Source organism: Macrotis lagotis, chromosome 2 (assembly GCF_037893015.1).
Source record: "Macrotis lagotis isolate mMagLag1 chromosome 2, bilby.v1.9.chrom.fasta, whole genome shotgun sequence".
In the NCBI taxonomy this organism is placed as follows: domain Eukaryota; kingdom Metazoa; phylum Chordata; class Mammalia; order Peramelemorphia; family Peramelidae; genus Macrotis; species Macrotis lagotis.
Window position 1 is genome coordinate 207,010,876 of NC_133659.1, and position 21,128 is coordinate 207,032,003.

Consider the following 21,128-nt stretch of genomic DNA (forward strand, 5'->3'; position numbering starts at 1 on the left):
GGCTAGAGGAGGTAGGGTGAGTAAGATTATCTTTCCCATTCAAGTCTCAGGAACTGGAGGCTAATGGGAAATGAAATGATTGGATGGATAAAGAGGAATTAGGATTCCCCTGAAGCAATGTTCCATGGGAAAAGGGGTAATCAAAGAGACTGTGGAGTAGATTCCAGTTCATGTCCTTTGTCTCATCAACTATACCTGGTGTTTTGGCCTTATCTGCTCTCAGTTCCCTGTCCACTCCCTGTCCACCTGTGTCTCCTTTGAATCTAGTCAGCCCCTTATCTCTGCGCCTTATCTCTTTGTCCTCCACTGATGACTGCTTTCAGGCAAGCATTAGTTGCTAGCTATTACTCTGCTCCTATCAGAGGTGTGTGTGTGTGTGTGTGTGTGTGTGTGTGTGTGTGTGTGTGTGTGTGTGTGTGTTGGGATGAGACATAGAATAGTGGGTAACAATGGCATAGCTGACAAGGATGCTGATAAACAAGAATTCCAAGAACAGTGTCCTTTCCAACTGTCTGGACCTCATTTCTCATTGTGAAATGGGACTGGATTCTCACTTTGAATCTATTATCCTATGATCTAAGGTTCTTTTTTTTCACCTATCCATGTGACTGCCTGCCTTCTCGCTAGAAGTCTCTTTCAATTTCACTGGAAACTAGAAAGACATGCTGCATTCTGGGGGTGACATTTGTTCTTCTAGTCTTTGATCCTCCTATGTCTCTCTCTGACAATGTCTCTGGGTGGAGGGGTGGGTCACCCCTATATAACTGAGTTCTTGTGCAACTAAAAAATGTGAAAAAAAACTTCAAGTCGATGCAAAACTAGAGAGAGATGGTGGTAGATGGGAGGTGGGGAGAATTGGCCCCCTTGCTGTACTTTTTTTCCCATTTGAATAGTTCTAGGATTGGGGCAAGCTGAAAGAAAAACACCATCTGCTAGGACTTGGAGCTGAAGAAAGAGAAATATTCTTTCCCATAGAATACTAGAATATTAAGACTGGAAGGAATATCTAGATCATTTAATCTTGAATTGCTCTGAGTCTAGAAAATTGTTAGAGGTAAAAGGGATCTAAGAGGTTGTCTGGTCCAATCCAGGCTCAGAAAAAATATCCCCCCCACAATATATCGAACAAGTCAAGAACCATCTCTGCAACACAAACAAGTGGCTATCCAACTTGCATTTGAAGACTCTTGGTGAAGATAAAACTAAAATGAAGGAATAAATGGATGAATGTGATGTAGGGGAAAGATGAAGAGAATTGTGAATGTAGAAATTGGGTGAACATGTAAATTGACTACCACGTAGTCTTGAGATGCAAATTGACAAGAAGCAGAGAATTATAGTAGGAAAGAGAAATAAGAAATTCCCCAAAGCAGGAAGTCACATGGACAGATCAAAGAGGATCCTTAGATCATAGGATAACAGATTTAAAGTGAGAGTCCAGTCCCATTTCACAAATGAGGAAACTGAGGTCCAGACAGTTGGAAAGGACACTGTTTTAGGAATTCTTGTTTATTAGAATCCTTGTCAGCTATGTCATTGTTACTCACTATTCTATGGCTCATCTTAAAACACACACACACACCACACACACACACACACACACACACACACAGACACACACACACACACACACACACACACACACACAGAGTTTACCTTTTGCCCTCTGAATGAGAGACAACATAAAAACCTGGGTTGGACTCCAGCTCAGGGCCACCAGTCTTCTTTGACCTGTGGCCCAGTCAATACTACTTGGCTGTTCTTTTATCTCTCTCTCTCTCTCTCTCTCTCTCTCTCTCTCTCTCTCTCTCTCCCTCCCTCCCCCTCTCCCTCCCCCTCTCCCTTCCTATATCTTGTAACTTTTTAAATAAATTTTTGTTGGTTTCCACTCTTGCTTTCCCGAGTCTGAATAATGATTCCTCATAGGTAGAACAGAACTCAAGGAGCCAGAAGCTACAAATGGATGGATGGGTGGATGGATGGATGGATGGATGGATATTTGGGTGAATGAATCAATGGATAGATCAATGAATGAACAGATAAATGAGTGAATGGATGCTTGGATGAATGAATGAATGAGCAGATGAAAGGTTGAAAAAGCATTAAGTGCAAAGCACTGTTCTGAGTGCTAGGGATACAAATAGAAAAATAAGTTTATGCTCTTAGAAGCTAATAGTATTCCAAAGGGAACAGGCAATAAGTCAGAAGGAAAAGTTCCATGATTCTTAGTGACAAAACAGATAATAATACAGCCTCTTTAAATGTCATTTTCACTGATAAAATCATATCAATTTCTTCATAGTACCAAGGATTTTGATTGTGAACATTTCCTCTTCTGGGTCCTCTATAGCTGTGGCTATAGCTTCTAGAAAAGCAGTTGCCAGATTACATCTCTATATGGGGATTGCTTTCTGGGATGATGGCTGCAGGAATTGAGCTGGAAGCAGGACCAGTGATCTGGGGGATGGGGCGGGGGGAAGTGGTGCTGCTACTCTCAGAGCTCTTTTCTTCTCATTGCTCAGCAGTTGGTGTTGGTATGGCAATAGTGATTGATCTATTTCCCCAAGGCAGCCCATTCTACTTTTGGACAACTTAATTTAATTTCTCCTATCCAGATTAAACATCTCCAATTATTTCAGCTAATGTTCACATGGCATGGTCTTTGCATCATGGTCATCTTTATATTGGAGCATTTTAGTTTGTCCTTAAAATTTGACTCCTAGTACAAAACATGATATTTCAAATATTGACTTTCTAAGGAAGAATATAGGAACTCTCACTTTTATGGTCCATAGTTCAACCTGCTTATTATGCAAGAGAGAATGCCTAGGTCCAGAGAAGTTAGGTGACTTGTCCAATATCACCTAGAAAGCAGCAGTCCCAGATTTCCTAACTTTCAGTACAGTGCTCTTTTCATTTGGCCTTGTCTCAGTCAACTCATAGGTGACCTTCTTCTTGTTATCCAATACTTGTGTGATTTTGGACAAATCATAATATCTCTTCTCTCTCATCTGCAAAATGAAAGGAATTAGTGACATTGTCTGTAAAGCCCCTTCCAGATTTAGAATAATAATTTCTAGCTTGTGTGTATATTTTATATATATTTATAATTAAAATTTTGTAAGATGCTTTACATATATTATTTGATATTTATAACAACTCTTCAAGGTATAATTAACAATGTTTATTATTGTATTATTATTCTCATTTTATAGATGAAAAAACTGAGGCTGAGGGAGGTTGAGACTTGTCCAGGATCACACATCCAGTAAAAGTCTAAGACTGAGTTCACATTTGGATCTTCCTGACTCAAAGGTTAACACACCATTCATTGTGTTACCTAGCTGCCTGGGTCCTATGATCCAAAGAGGATCTGGCTATTTTAATTTGTCAATGAGCCCATTGTTCAATCTTTAATGGACTAGTTCCTTTCACATGAAAGAAAAATATTCTTCTGTAACCACAAAAGACCTTGGCCAGCCTTCTGGCAGTTATGCACCCCTCATCACAGACACAAAGAACCAGAGTAATTCAACATAGCCCATCCCTAAAACACACCACAAATACATGCACTGCTAACAGCAGGGACATTACTTAAATTTTGATGTACTCTTACATGTGCCCTATTAATTATTAATGTAATAACTACTTCAATATTCTCTGAAATGTATCAGTTGAAACTTCCATTAACAGAAGACTTTAAGGAAGTGATTCCTCATCTGAGTAGTTAAGTTGTTAAAGAAAAGAAGAGAAGATATGATTTGTTTCCTAACAACTTTGGTGACAAGGCTTACTTGCAGTAAGTGATCTCAGTCTGGTACTTTAGAATAACATTAACTAACATCCCATAGAGGTATTTACAAGTGGGAGACACTATTTATGAAGAAATAAAAAAAAATGAAAATACTTGCTTATTCAAATCAATGATAAGACCTCAATAGCCAACAGAACTGTCACTTATACAAAGTAAACTAATATTTGCCCTTGATACCTCATAGAGGAGTACCCTTCGTTTCTATGGGTATTGAGAAAAGAGCAGGAAAAAATAATAGCACATATTCCTTTTCTGAATATTTTCTAAATCATGAGGAGTGTAGAGTGTAGTTAGGGAAGACCTTATGTGAGTGAGAGCTTTCCTTTCCACCTTTGGTGTTCACTTGATTCACCTGCTCTCACCTCTGGCTCCCAAAAAACTATAGCCTGCACAACAGCCACATCCTAGTAAACTGCTTCAGCAATTGGGTTAAACCAAAAAGTTCTCAAATCTATTGATGAATTAGGGAGGAGTTTTATCCCAAGAAGGTAAAGACCCCCCCCCCCCGGTGGAATGGGAGGACTTCCAACAGTCATGGAGGCAGCTCAAGTAGGTGCTGTGGAACACAAAGAACTTGGTTAGACATCAAAGACACCAAGATCATCCTCTGCAGCTCAAGCCAACACTAGTTACCTTAATTTTGTCTTGCCACTAGATTGTGAGGACTCTGGAAAAGAGAGTGAGGCCAATAGCTTCATGCAATTTTGCCTCACTTAAATCCAATTTATGCATGAATCAAAAGACAACACCCATATCATTTTATCACATGTACCTATCTCAAATCCTGTGGTGACAGGCAAGTAATGAAGCAGCAGGTGCAGATACACTAAAAGCTGTAGTCACAACCCTACACACAAGTGGCCCAAACCATAGGGTCATCTGGAAGCAGTCAGGGGATTCAGCAGCCCCTGGTGTCTGAGTAGTCTTTCAAAGTGTGCACTGCTCACCTGTTGATGTGAGGAAGGGGTAAAAAAAGATGCCCTAAAAGTTGTCTGCTTATCCATCCCTGGACTTGATTACCATGGCAGGTGGGAATTGTACCCTATAATGGAAATCTATCAAAAATGTACAAAATTTATTCAAAGAAGATTCCATCCATTGATATATGAAATGTGAACATACTCATAGACAATACAAAATCCAATAAAACTGAAAGACAAATAGTTCTTGTTGTGAAAGAACTTAGCAAGTATCGAATAGCAGTCATGAGTGAAACAAGGGTAGTAAATGAAGAACAACTTAGTGAAGTCAGAATTGAATATATGTTTTCTGGGGAGTGACTGCAGTGAAAGGGAGTGCCATGAATCTGGTAAAGGTTTTGCAGATCAAAACTAATCTAACAAGCTTGTATGTCTTTCAAAAGGAGTGGAGATGGGCTCACTGATAATGCAATGGCCACTTGCAAGAAAACTTAATGCCACCATCATCAGTGCCGGTGCTCCAAATATTACTAACCCTGATGAGGTCAAAGAAAAATTTTATGAAGACCTAAAGACCTTTATCATCAATGTGACAAAAGAGGTCAAGCTTATAATTCTGAGTTGCTTTAATGCTAGAATAGACTCAGGCAACCAGACATGGCAGGGAGTCCTTGGGAAACATGGAGTTGGAAATAGCAACAGCAATGTCACTTCCTACTGAAGACATGTGCATCTTCTGAACTTGTCATCACCAAAACTGTCTTCCATTTTACCTAAATGCAGAGTGCTGGACTAATCATAGACTTATCCTCTTCAAGATAAATATTTACATTTATTTTCTTTGGGGTTTCTTCTGTTGACTGTGAATATTTAACTTGGAATTGGTGTCTATGATCAGTCTAGTACTCTGTCCCACAAGTGCCTCTATGACTCTCATAGTTTCTGTCTCTTCTCCTTACAATCACACAGTCTATTAAATACCAATATTTGCTAAGAGAGTGCATCCATGAAGTCTTATTACATTTAAGTAATTGGCTAATCCTTCACCTGGAAGATAGTTATCTAACTGAGAGCCAGTGTGGCTTCAAAAAGGGCCAAGGAGTGGTCAATATGTGTGTGCTGCCTGACAACTGCAGAAGAAATGCCAGGAGCAGAACAGAAGTCTGTAGACAATGTTTGTATATCTGACCAAAGTCTTTGTTACTGTTAGTCATGAGGGCTTATGGACAATTATATCAAATTTGGTTGCTCAGAGAAGTTCATAGTATTATACAGTAATTTTATGAAGGAATGCTTGCCCAGGTCTGGGTAATGGTTGATGTTCTTGCCCTTTCACTAGTTACCAATGCAATGATGCAAGGCTGTGGGCTTACTCCCATGCTTTTTGTCATGATGTTTTCAGCCATGTTGTCCAACACATTCAATGAGATCAAATTAAGCATTAAGGTTAGTTACCACATTGAAGGTACATTTTCCAACTCTAAAAGGCTACAAGCTTAGACTAAAGTGGAAGGAGTGTTGGTGTAGGATTGTTTTGTTTACAGATAATTGTGTACTCAAATCTGCCTCTGAAGCTGAGATACAACAAAGTACTGATATCTGCTACTTATACTAATTGTGGCCTAACAATTAACACACTTAAGAAAACACAGGTACTAATATCAAGCCTAAATGGGCCTCTTTATACCTTCATCTATTCCTCGTGGTCCATTCTTTGGTAGTAAAAGTATATTCTTTATACCATATGACAACTCTTCAAATACTTGAATAAAGCTATCATATCTCCTAGATTCTTCTTTCCTCCAGGCTGAACACTCTGAATTCCTTCAACTGACTTTCATGAGTTTTAGTCTCATTGTCCTGCATGAGCCTCTTAGCACTTTCCATTTTAGCAATGTTTAACTCAAACTGGAATGCTCCAAAACAAAAGCAAGTGTCTCTCAAGCATAATGTTGAAGATGAGACAGAGGGACTATTACCTTCTTATTCAAGAAAATTAACCCTCTCTTACTGAAGCCTCAAAATAATATTAGCTTTTTTGGCTTCCATGTTACATGATGGATTCAAATTAGCTTGTAATTCACTAAAGCCCTTAGGTTTGTTTGTTTGCTACATAATCATGGATTCTTCATCTTGTACTTTTGATGTTTACTTTTTCTTTCTTAGTGGAAGACTTTGCATTTATATCTTTTGAAATTCATCTTGTTTGATTAAATCCAATATTCTAGACTTTGAAGGTTCTCATGTGCCCTGATTTCCACACTGAATTTCAGTTTAACCCTCCCATTTTTAAGTCATTGCAAATTTGATAAATATTCCAATGCTTTTGCCCAAACCATTGATTTCAAAAAAAGTTAAGCAAGAACATATCTTTGGTGGTTTTTACTAGAAATTTCCTGCTATGATGAAATCAAACCCATTGAGAATTACTTCTCTTTGAGTCTGATCATACAAGCTTTCTGAATCTATTAATGTGATTATCTAATTCATATATTCTCTATCAGAAGAGTATAAGAAGCTTTTATCAAAAGCTTTTTGAAAATCTAGGAAGCAAATTTGGAACCAGGCATCTCTGCCTTTTCTATATCATCAGTTATCATCATCATATCCACCCCAAGGAAAGATCCTACCCCTTATTCTGTCCTCCTTTTTCTCTCAATAAAGATTTAAAACCCATTTTGTTGTCCTTAATTTCCCTTATCAGCCTCATTTCATTCTGAATTTTAGCATTCCTGGCAATATTTTTATAACCAGAACATACCATTATTTTCATCCTCTGCTACCTAGTTTTGTTTCTACCTTCTGTATACTTCTTTTTAAAAATAAGTTAGTTGGTGAGTTTCCAGTGCATCCACATGGGTCTCTTCTGACAAATTTCATTTTTATTTTTCTTTGGAAATCTTTCTCTTTATATCTTTTAGATTTCATTCTTGAATATCTCCCATCTCTCTCCCCTGGACTGAAGTCCCTTATAGAATTTTAGTATAAAGAACACATTCTATCCTTCCTCTGAACTGCTTTAAATATATTTCCAAAGTCTTATGTGAATATAGATTATCCCTGAATTTCCTTTTCTCTATCACTGATTCTAGGAGGAAGTGATCACTTCTTCCCAAGACACCTATCATTTCTTCCCCAACAGATAAATCTTCCCTGTTAGTGAGAACAAGATCCATAATTAAATTTTCCTTGTTGGTTTCTTCACCTTTTAAAGGATGAGATTATTACTAGAGCAAGCCAAAAAGTTCTACCCAGAGATTGCTCATTGTGCCAAAAAGAGAACTGCTCTAGATATCTGAGTTGCTGGTCTCCCACTTTTACTCTACCAAAACCTTTTCATCTATTTCTTAGTTCTGTGTAGATGAACTATATAGTATGTTGTCTCTCCATTGTCCTTTATCCAAATGATCTCTACTATGCTCACTTCCTTTAATCACCTGGTTTCTTGATGCCTTCTTAATATTACCTTCTTTTCCCCCATTCCTATTTACCTATAAAGTTTTTTGGAATAAAGTATAGCCATACAGAGCCAAATAACATCATAGGTTTCATACACCAAGTCCCATGATATTTCTGAGACCCAATTGCCTTCTTGTAATAGTAACTTGTATTAATACCTTTGAACTAATGTCTGGGCATTTGTATGTAAACCTTTGAGCTTAGGGTCTCTCTTGCTGGCTCCTTTTTTGACTTTTGCCACTGTGTGTCTCTATGTCTATTCCTCCTTCATTGTAACTACTCTCTATGACTGTAATTTTCAACCAGTAATCCAGTCAGTGCCTATTATATTTAAGTGCCTATTATATATCAAACATTGGACCAAATGATGGGGATACCAAAAAAAAAAAGGAAAAGACAGTTTCTACCTTCAATGAGTGAATAATCTACTGGGAGAAACAGCAAACAAACAAACATGTACAAAGTCTAGAGACATCTGGGGAGTTTCCAAGACCCTTCTAGAAGCACTATGAGGTCAAAATTATTTTCACAATACTAAGATATAATATAGTAATTGTGATATAATATGGCAAATGTTGATAGATATAATCCACATAAACAAAAGTATTATGGGAGGGTTCTAATAATTTTTTAGAATGTAAAGTGCTGTAGATACCAATAAGTTTGGGAACTACTGATCTAATATATATCCAGATTTAGGGATATGCAGAGACAGTCTTCTCCTTCCCCTTTTAGTCTGAAGCTTTCTTCATTAGAATTACAAATACAGTTTTGGCATAAATAACTGTGAAATGCATATATACCAGTTTTTGTTAGGCATACTTCATTTTTTTTTTGCCAAAAGTCTGTTGTTCCCACTATTTTAAGCCATGGTCCAAAAGTCCAATTTCCATTCTCAAACATCATCTTACTTAGCTATTTATTTTCCAAATCAAATTTTCTTTTCTGCATCACTTGCCATTGCTAGACAGCAATAAGGAAAACACAAATGGGTCTCAAGTTCCTTTGCAATCTTTGGCAATATTTTTAAATTTTCTTTTAGTAGTATTACTTGACCTCACATGAATCACTAATAATGGAGAGTTGTCATCCATTTTCATAAGTCTTGATAGCTTCTTCCCTATACATACCCTAAGAAAATAGACTTCCCTTTTTTGGTTATCAGGACAACTTCTCATTATTCCTAAAGAGGGAATCAACAGCTACAACTATATTGGCTTCTCTTCATCTGATCTATGAATAGTCTCTTTCCTGATTGTTTCAGTGATTCCACTGTTGTTGTTCAGTTGTATTTGATTCTTCATGACCCCATGGATCATACTGTCCATGGTTTTTTGTTTTTGTTTTTTTCTGGAAAGATAATGGAGTGGTTTGCCATTTCCTTCACCAAAGAATTAAGGCAAACAGAAGTTATGATTTGCCCAGAGTCACACAGTTAGTGAGTGTCTGAGGCTGGATTAGAACTCATGTCTTCTTAACTCTAGGCTCAGTACTCTATCCACTGAACTACCTGGCTTTCGGTGGTTCTAATAGAGCTTTTTTTTCGCTTGCTCTCTCTCTCTCTCTCTTTCTCTCTCCCTCTCTCTCTTTCTTTCCTGCTTTGTAACTTCCTTCCTTCTTTTCTTCATTCTTTTTTTTTCTTTTTGAGACATTCTAAATATCTCTCTCAGATGTAATCATAATCTATTGACACAGAAACTTTAGCCTTCTCCATATTTTAGGTTCTCTCCTCCCCAGGCAGCCCGATAACCCTCTATTCCCACCATATTGAGGCCATACTTAATGGAAACACATGATCAAACCTTAGTCCTACTTATAGTTCAGTTCTCCCAAACTCAAGCAGCAGCCACTACTGGAAAATGCCACCACTCCCTCAAATCTGCTAATTTGGTTGTTTATTTTTAGAACTCTAAGAGTACAGCTTTTCCTTTTCCTTGTCATCTTTTGTAACATACTTATCCTCTCCAACCTCCCACAAGGGTGTCTCCCTTCTTCCATCTCATATTACTTTCCCCCCCTTCATTAAAGTCTTTAAAAAACATCAGCCCTAGCAAACTGGGATTTGGAGAGGTATTCCTCACAGCCCTCCTATTTCACTTCCCAGAAAGTGGCCTAACTGCATTTGTAGAAAAGCTAACTGGGCTACTGGGCTCTGGTATAAATCTTATACTTATTGTAGACCGCTTCACAGTTTTTCCTTTTTTTTTTTAATAATGGTTGGGATTGAGGCAGGTGATAAACTGTTTAAAGTTAGCACAATGTATGACATGATCTCTAAAAGGTCCATAGGGAAAAGGACTTTTTTTTGTAAAAAAGTATTTACAACAACATTTTTTGGGGGGTAGCAAAGAATTAGAAGTTGAGGAGATGTTCATCAATTGGGAAATGGCTAAAAAAAACTGTAGCATTTGTTTGTGATGGAACAGCATTGTGCTATAATAAATGATAAACAGAATGGTTTCAGAAAAACCTAGAAAAACTCACATGGACTGATGGGGAGGGAGGTGAGCAGAACCAGGAGAACATAGTATACAGTAACAACATTGTACATGACCAATGACTTAACTATTACCATCAATTCAATGATCCAAGTCAATCCCAAAGGACTTTTGATGAAAAAATGCCATCCTCCTCCAAGAGAAAGAATTGATAGAATCTGAATGCAGATCAAATCATACTCATTCATTTCATTCATTTGTGCCTTTCTTTCTTGCTCTTTTTATTTTTTATTTTTGGTTTGAATTTTTTCCACAAAATAACTAATATGGAAATATGTTTTACAAAATTAAACATACATAACCTATATCAAATTGCTTATCTTCTCAGGGAGGGAGGAGAGGAAAAGAAAGGGAAAGAATCTGGAACAAAAAAAAATTTAAGTATGTGAAAAATACTTTTAAATAAAATATTAATTAAAAAATAATATAAAGGGGGCGGCTAGGTGACACAGTAGATAGAGCACCAGCCCTGGAGTCAGGAGTTCCTGAGTTCAAATCCGGCCTCAGACACTTAATAATTACTTAGCTGTGTGGACTTAGGCAAGCCACTTAATCCCATTGCCTGGCAAAAACCTAAAAAAAATGATATAAAGACCCATGGGATCTCAGAGTCAAAAATTCTATTATACCAATAGATGGTAAAACAATCTAGAACTTCTTAAATTTCAGCTTTAAGGTGATGTCTGCCCAACTCTGCTGCTCTCAGTATTTCTACTAAAGGGTTGGCACCCTTCCCATCTGCCTGGATCAGGTCATGGTCTGTTTTAAACTAGAGAAGGGACTGATGTCTAAAAGTCTCATAAACTACCAGAGAGAGTAATACAATAACTCTATCTCATCATTTTGAGGATCTAGAGTACTTCTTAAGAGAAGGATGGGAGAGGAAGTATAACCACTTTCATTATGAATCTCCCATTTTACCCATTTTATAACATCACAGAAAGTGGAACTTAAAAGTTAGAAATAATCTAGTGAAATCCTTTCATTTTATGGGTAAGATTAAAGGATAGATTAAGGACTTGTCCAATATCACATAATTGGTAATGAGTGTGGGATAGAAGTCTATATTATGGGAAAAAAGTCTATATTATGAAATCCTCTATTTCACATTTGACCTTCAGGGTTGTGAGGGTGATACTCCAAGATAGGAAGAAATTCAGTTTTCATTCTAAAGAATTCATAAAATTCAACCCTCCCCCCATTCTAATATGTAATTTCATGCCTTTGGGACCCTGAGGTTGGGGACTGGGGGTGGGTGGGGAGAGAGCAGCGAGGGAACTCATATTTTTCAAGTGGTGGGGAAAGAACGCTTCAGTAGCTTAGTCCCTGGGCTTCCTCCTTACCAACCTTATCATTAGAAGAATTTACTTGGCTTGCTGTGGATGGGAGGTAAGGGTGGGGGGTTGGGGAGTCCCATCTGGTCTGTTATCTAAAACACTGGGACTCTAGGAGAGAACTCACTTTTTATAGTGCTTTCCTCATTTACTCATTTCTATAATACAGTGAGATAGTTAGCAAGTCAACAAAGATTTGAATAGTTGTTATGTTATCCTAGGGGGTGACTAGGTGGCACAATGGATAGAGTGCCAGCCCTAAAGTCAGGAGGATATGAACTCAAATCTACCTAAAATATTTACTAACTGTGTGATCCTGAGCAAGTCATTTAAGCCTATCTTTGTTTCCTCATATGTAAAATGAATTGTAGGGGGAAATGATAAACTTCTCTAGGATTTTTATCAAGAACATCTAAGAAATAAAGTCACAAAGCATCAGACATCATTGAAATGACTCAACAACAAGAATAACATGTAAGTCTAGACAGCACTTATGGCAAAGTATTGGACCTATAATAAGGAAGACCTGAGTTCAAATCTCTGCTTCAGTTACTTACTGGCTATATTTTTGAGTAAATCACTTAACTACTATCTCAGTTTCCTTATCTATAAAATGGGGATAATAGTCCCTACCTTCCAGAACTGCTGTGAAGATAAAAATGAGATTAGGTTTGTAAAGCATTTTACAAACTCTAAAATGTTATATAAATGTTAGTTGTTATTTTTATATGCCAAGCACTAAGTAAAGTAAATACCAAAAATCAGCCATACAAAGAAAAAATTTAAAAACAGTAGAGATGATAGAGAAATAAATAGATAAACAGATGGATAGTTAGATTGGGAGACAGAGAGGGACAGAAAGGAGGAGGAGAGAGAGACAGAGAGACAGAGAGAGACAGAGAGACACAGAGAGAGAGAGAGAGAGAGAGAGAGAGAGAGAGAGAGAGAGAGGTGAAAAAAGAAAGTGAGAGAAAGAGAAGAAAGAAAATGGGAGAGAGAGGACAGAGAGAGAGAAAAAAGAGGTGTGAGAGAGAGGAAAAGAGAGAAATGAGAGAAAGAAAGGAAAAAGAGAAAAGAGATAAGAGAGGGAGAGGGAAAGAAGTGAGAGAGAAAAAAGTGAGGAAAGAGAGAAAAGAGAGAAGTGAAAGAGAAAGAGAAAAGAGGTGAGAGAGAAAAAGAAACAAGTGAGAAAGAGTGAGGGAAAAAGAAGAGAGAGAAAAGAGGTGAGAAAGTGAGGGAAAGAGAAGAGAGAAGTGGGAGAAAGACAGAACAAAGAGAGAAAAGAAGTGAGAGAGAAAGAGGGAGAGGGAGAGGAGAGACAAGTGAGAGAGAAAGACTGAGGGAAAGATTGAAGAGAGGGAGAGATAAAGAGAGAGAAGTGAGAGAAAAAAGATGAGAGAGTGATAGAGCACCAGCCTAAACCTTTATTAAATACTATTTGCCAGGGACTGTGCTAAGCCTTGGAGAAACAAATATAATCAAGAAAGGCCCTCAAGGGGCTTACATTCTAGTGCTTTCATCCTCATTTTACATAAAAAGAAACAAATAGGAATTTGAAATGACCTGCTGAGTAAGTGTCTGGGGCAAGGTTTTTCTTTATCCCATTAACTACATGATGCTGCTCAGATCAGAAGGTTTTCCTGTGGCTGCTCCTCCGACTTCTCCCCTACCTGACAAAGAGAAAGTTAAGTGCATCTGCAGCCAGCATATTCCATGAGGCCCCAGGCTCCACTGATAGATAGATCACGTCTCTATCTGGGAGCCCGTGCCTAGGCCGCCCCCATATACATGCAGTCATACTTGGTTATAAATATCTATATAGTGCAATACCAAATAATTGTGGAGCATATTTCACCCTGCCTGTTGAACACATTGCAAAAAAGGAATTGATCCCCGCTGTTTCATTTATTAGATGGTGTAATACCACAAAAATCGTTTCCACAATATCCCAAACTAAATCATTTATTCTTGACAAAAATCCAATAAAGAGCTCAATCCTTCTCTATAGGCAGATAAAGAGCAGATTAATGGGGCTGCCTAGATAAAAAAAAATCTGGGAAAATGAAAGCCAGATAGAGAGAGAAGGTTCCTTTCTGCCACCTCACTTTCCCAAGATTGCCTCAGCTCAGGGTTTTATTACCAAAAGCCTCCTAAGTATTACAAGCTAATCCGTAAATCCCAGCCTAGTAAAATATGTGACGGATTTGTAAATTGTGCTCTTTACAAATCTGATTGAACTTTTCTTTTTCCTTTTTAGTTTTCTCATTTCCTTCCTACCTCTCTCTCAAGTTTCCCCCAACTCCTGTCTCTCTGGTGGCTTATATGGAGCCCTAGCCTCAATTCTATTCCTGTTCAGCTTGTTTCCTGACCCTATTCTGACTTGTGCTATTGAAGGCAGAAATTTTTGGTGTTCTCAGACTCAGAACACTGACTGATTGGGGAGGTTTGAGGCCCTGCAAACATTAAATAATGATATCAAAAATATGAAGAAATTCTTGTGCATTTGAGGCTGCAATGTCAGAATTGTGCCAAGCTGACCCTAAAAATACTAAGTTCAGAGGCCAAGGTGGGAGCTGGGGGTTGGGGGTTGTATACTTTTTTGAGTCCCTTGGATAAGGAAATCAAAATGGCTCACTCATCATCACAGAACCAGAGAGAGAGAAAAGACCTGTGAATGGCATCTTATCTAGACCTTGGCCTTAGGGCAACTGAATATCTTAATCTTTCCAAAAAATCCCATCCACTGTCTGCTGTCTGCCTAAAGATCTCCCATGTGACCCATTCCAGCATTTTGTCAATAAGTTTTCCTTTATGTTGACCTACCACCAATATCTGTTCCTTTAATTTAACCCTATACATTACCTTGTCCACCATGGGCAGAGACATGGAGTGCCATTCTTCTCAAAATTCTATCCTATGTATACTGAAAAAGCAATCAATTGATTTTATCCCTGAGCATCCTTAAAGGTCAAACCAGCTTATTCCCTGAGTCTTTTGAGATAAGATTGATAAAAGGTAGTGGGATGGTGAAGGAAGAAGTAAAATATCCCTAATTTAGTTCCTCTCCATCCCTATCTCCTGCTTTAGCTGAGTCTTGGGTGTAAGCCTAGGCCACCAAAAAGGAGCCAGTAGTTAAAAAAAGAAAGAAAAGAAAAGAGAAGAAAAAAGAAAAGAAAAGAAAAGAAAAGAAAAGAAAAGAAAAGAAGAGAAGAGAAAAGAAAAGAAAGAAAAGAAAGAAAAAAAGAAAGAAAAAGAAAGAAAAACAACTGCAATGCAGATGATGGTCTAGGGATCATATCTCTTTTCTGCTTAGCATGTGCCTGAGATATTATGAGTAAACATAAATAAATTCAAGATTTCCAGCCCTGTAACTCTAATGGAGGAAATTCACTATCTTTTTTCTGGAGATGCTCAAAAAATGGAGACAGTCCATCCCACTGGGGCTAAGAAGAAGAAAATGTCAGACAAAGAAAGACCTGAGTTCAAATCCTGTACAAGATCATTCCTTGGTCAAAAGTAAAAGTTGTAGTAAAGGAGAAGTGTACCCAACTTCTAGATCAGATAGACATGAGAAATATTTTTCAGGCTTGCCAGCGTTTACAATGACCATATCTTCCTATCTGTTTTTTTTTTTGACTTAGGACTAGTTTAACATAAAATTCTACCACCCTCATATGACTTCTTACCTTAATAATAAGGATAACAATTATAACTATTCACAATTCCATAGCACTTTTCAGTTTATAAAGAACTGTTTATCAGAAAAAAATGGTGAGGTTAGTAGTACCAGTGTTATTGTAATGTGAATGCTACTTAACTCTGAATTTGCATGGATTAATGAAAAAGAGGCCTGGATTTGGAGACAAAGTATCCAGGTATAAATCTCAGTTCTGCCACTTATTACCTGCAGGCCATTTAGCCTCTTTTTAGATTTCTTAATCTCTTTTAAAAAAAAAGGGAGGGGTAAACTAGAAAGCCTCTAAGCTTTCCTTCTAGCTTTAAATCTATGATCTTATGATCTATGATCCTATTACTAAGTTCAATAAGGAATAATTTAGATGATAAATGTACCTCATTTGGCTTGAGCCCCCATCCTAGCTCAGATGGGAGTTTCTAAGGGCATCTAAACTCAATCTGTACCATGCTAGCAGATCAGACAAGAAACATGCATTATATGAGCAAAATATCCAATAGGGAATAAAACTGTTGGTAAAGAAATAGGAAAATAATCTCAGCATACACATTCTGGAGATTAGGTCTCCATTCCTAAATGAAAAGTGAGAGATATAATTTCCTTTGACATTCACATTCTGCTATAGGAAGACCATAGCCAAGTCTCTGACATGGCTCAAATGAAGATTTGGAAGCTCTATTTATGCTGTATGGGAATCTGCATTGGATCATCCACCAGTCTCCACCATGTCAGTGACAGTTTTTGGTCCCATTGATTTAGATCTCCTCAGATTGTTCTTGGAAGCCCAGTAAAGTTTGCACACTGCACCAGACAGAGCCTTGATGGTCTTCTCTTTCTTCTTCATGTAGTTCACCTCTTCTTGGAATTTATTGTCCTCCTGATGTAATCACCCTGCACTGCAGGCGCATAGTTGCACAGTAATTTAAACTCTGAGAACATTAATCAGACTTGTCCTTGAAGCCAAGAGCCTCAGGGGAAATGCAGTCCTTTCCTTTTGCAAATGCTTCTGTTACATCTTTCCATCTTGCTCCCCCCCACCCCAAGCTTGTGAAACACTTTGTCAAACTCTCTACAAAAATCTTTACTCTCATATCTGCTTAGTCAGTCCTCAAGCTTCAAAAAGAAATGGAATCCTTTCCCTCCTTCAACTATCTCTATTATATTTGAAACTGGGGTTTGATCAAAGGATCCCTTTTCAAATTCATTTAATGAATTTGCAATATGTAAGGAACAGGTAATAGAGAAGATGAGATATTAGGGTGCATCACATTAAAGACTTTGAGTAGCTCATCATCAAAGTGACAAATACAACCCTTTCCATATTAAGACTGACTTATTTGTATATGAAATGGTTAGAAAACTTGACTGTGGATGGGAAGTAGCAGTTGACTTACCTTTTGGGTAAGAATAAACTCAATGAAGATTTAAAGATAGGGGAATAGAGCTTTGGAGTTTCTTAGGTTGTTTGTCTTTCATTCTCAGAGGACCATGAGATCAGTCTCAAAGAGGACCATGACATTCAAGGAGATGATGCCATGACATTCAAGTGAAATGAATTTAAGTGAGGGAGGGCTATGCAAAATTACTAAGTCAGTTAAAAAGGAAGAAAATTCTTGAGCACATTTCTGGAGAGTTCAGCAAGGTATGAGCTCCCCCAGTTTTTCTTACAGCAAAAGTACAAATCAGTGTCCAGTGGAGAGGGAGTGCAGCCTTAGAGCTGAAGAGTCAAATTAATGAGAGAAGACTCCAGAGCAAAGGCTCCTGCTGGTCCTGTGGTATAAGTCTTAGTTATCTCTGAGAGACTATAGAGATTTCCTAAGTCAGAAAACAGCAGGCACAGAACCTATAGCCAAGCTTTGGAGTCACACATGCAATTTAGGAGTAGGAACTTAGAATGTGAGATCCACTTGAGTAACTTGCCCAATATATGCTAGTCCTTTTTATCCTTCATTTTTTGAAGAAGACCTCAGCATCAAGGATGAGAGGCTATGATAAGCACATGGATAGAATTTAAGTGAGGGGGTGCTATGCTAAGTCATCAGCTTCACTTTCTCCTCCAGAGTCATCTAGGTCCAGTGGCCAGATATGAATCAGGATAATTGGAGATGGCCCTGGATTCGAGGCAGAATTAAATGACTTGCAAGTGTCTAAGTCTGAGTCAAACTCCTGTCCTCCTGATTCTAAGACTAGTGCTCTAAAAGAATTGAAATTAGGGGAAAGAGGAAGTAGAGACCACAGTACCAGATATGGTGGGTACCTGGGTCTCAAATGTTTCCTATGTGTGTGCCTCTCTACCTGTGAATACTATGCATATATCCACTCTTCCAACTTGATGCTGTGTGTATATGTGGGAGAATAAATCACAGATTTATGGTAAAAGGATTTTATTACTACTATCCTTACTCTTCCATTTCAGGAAATGTCTCCTTTTTGAACTAAATGCATCCTCTAACTAGAAACCATGTAAACATGTGGATGGGACTCATGAAGTATAAAGAGTGTAGCTCCACAGAATACTTTGGACCTGATGAGGCTATCCCCCAAGGGGATCCATCTGACAGTTGTAATGGGAGAGAGGATTATCTTAAAGAAACCTTTTCTTTATTGTTTTCAATTTATAGGTGAGGAAATTGAAGCCCAGAGATATTAGCAACTTGTTCAAAAATCACATAACTCAAAGAAGAAGCTAGTAGAAGCTACTTCTTAGGATCCAAAGATGAAGGTTTTTCCCATGATATCATCATATAAATAGGAGCAGGAAAAATAGGGATGACAATAGAGATGAGGACAAATATACTATGCTGGCAGGTGAAGTAGAACCAAAAGACAGTAAGGAACCATTTTTACTTTTGAGGGCTGTTAGCATCAGAAGAAACATCACCTTGCCTAGGAACTTTTAGGAAGAGAAGAAACTTTCATTTGACCTGAAAAGTCCTATATAACCTGTGATTACTTTTCTTTATAAACTTGAATACTCAGTTTTATTAGTTCATCATTAGCCTTTTATCTCCTGTTTCCTATTTCTGGCACTTTAAATATTTATCTCAGCATCCCAGAGAGTTGCCTTCTATCAATTTGCCCTTTACCTACTCCCCACCATCCTAGTAATGTATGGTTCAAAGAATGATATCTTTCATATAGCATATAGTAGGTATTTAATAAGCACATGATGATTGATAGATCCTCTAACTTTCACATAGACCCTAATCTTAGAGCTGTACCCTTTCCTTTTGGATTTTAGAGTGGGAGATGAAATACTTCCTATTATACAACTGATTTGTTGAGGGGAAGGAGAGAGAGAAAGAAGCAAATAAAGTTCTCTGCTGTTGTTCAGTTGTTTTATTTGTGTCTGACTCTTGGTGACCCTATTTGGGGTATTCTTGGCAAAGATATTGGAGTGGTTTGCCATTTCCTTCTCCAGATAAGGAAACTGAAGCAGAGTTAAGTGACTTGCCCAGGGTCATACAGTCTAAATAAAGTTATAGGTCTCCAAAGGGCAGTAAGGAATGAAGAAGAGCCATGGAGCCCTAATCTACTTTGTTATTTTTAAGAGCATTGAGGGGAAGAATACCAAACAGAAAGTAACAGTGGCTAAAATATTGATTGATGACCTGACATGGGAGGAGAATGAGATTGGTCTGTCTGATGAAAGTCACTCCTACTGGTGGGGAATGGGTTGAACTATGATATTTAATAAATATATTTGGTGAATTTGAATTGACAAGGTCCTCAGATGAGCTGGAAGATGAATACTTTCTGCCTTTCTTAACTACTTATCTATCCTAATCTCTCTGAAAGACTCAAAATCAAGATTCCATAATAGTATCTTAGTCAAAGTCATTCCACCAGCTTTGTTTCAATTCTCTTGAAATTCCTCTTTTCTCCCACATTTTCCTTCTTGCCATCCTATCCACTTCAGAGACAGGACACCAGAAAAAGAGCATTTCACAAGCAAGTTCTTACCCCTTTAAATAAAAAAAGAAAAAATACATATAATTTTTTAATATAACCACCTCATTACCAATGAATAATTTACTGTGGTTTCATTCTATAGAGCAAATTTTGCCTAGGCTTTCATATATCATTGATAATATCCCTCATGAGGCAGATAGGTGATAATATCTTTTATGATATTAGGTAGATTGGACACTAGACAGAGTTAGGGAGACCTAAGTTCAAATTCTGCCCCAGATATTTACTATGTGATCTTGAGAAAATAATTAAACTTCTTTGTGCCTCACTTTCTTTATCTATTATAAAATTAATAAATGACTATAAAATATGTATAAACTACTAAATAATAATAATGAGGGAATGGACTTGATGACCCATAAGCTCTCTTCCAGCCTAAATCTCTGTTCCAACATCAATGTGAGCAAAATGGAAAAATTGTGGAATGAATGATGGTACCAGAACTGGTTGAAAAACTGAATGCAAAATGGTCTCCAATCAGAAAGTGATTTCCAATGAAATGCTGCAGAGCCCTTTCATTGGCCCTTGCAGTGCCTTTTTTTTTCCAGTGATGTGGTTGAAGGCAAAGATGGAGTGTTTAATCATGTTTGTAGATGATATAAAGCTGGAATTCATAGTTAATGTGTTGGAATAGCAGAATCAAGATACCAAAAGATCTAAACAGATTAGACTAATGGTTTAAATCTAATAAGATAGTGATGAGGATGATGTTTGTCCTTTGTTCTTGAAGAAGAAAATAACATCGGGGAGGTGATGCCATGACAAGCACATGAATTAGATTTGAGTGAGGGGGATGCTGTGCTAAGTCACCAGCCTCACTTTCTCCTCCAAAGTCATCTAGGTCTGGTGGCCAGATGTGAATCTGGATGACTGGGGATGTGAAGCAGTAAGGGTTGTGACTTATCCAGTGTCACATAGCTAGTAAGTATCAAGTGTCTAAGGCTGAATTCGAACTTCTGTCCTCCTGACTCCAAGTCCAATGTTCCATCCACTGCTCCATCTAACTGCCCTAAAATGATGATAATTAACAGGTTTAAATGTAAAGTCTTCCACTTGGGTTTTTAAAAAATTAGCTGTACAGAGGCAGGAGGACTTGAGTTCAAATCCAACCTTAGACACCTGACACTCTCTAGTTGTGTAACCCTGGGAAAATCACTTAAAACTGATTGCCTCACAAAAAAAAAGAAAAGAAAAATTAAATGCACAAGTATAGAATAGGTGAGGTGTAATTAGGCAAGACCTCCTATGTAGAACTAAAATTCTTGGTAGACCAGAAGGCCAATGTTATAGTTATAACATTAATATTGCATTACTAGGAAGGAAAAAAATATATTTATTAAGTACCTACTTAGCACTGTGCCAAGAACTTTTTACAAATACTATCTCATTTGATCCTCATAAATACCCTGGGTGGGAGGAAGGGGCTGTTATTATCCT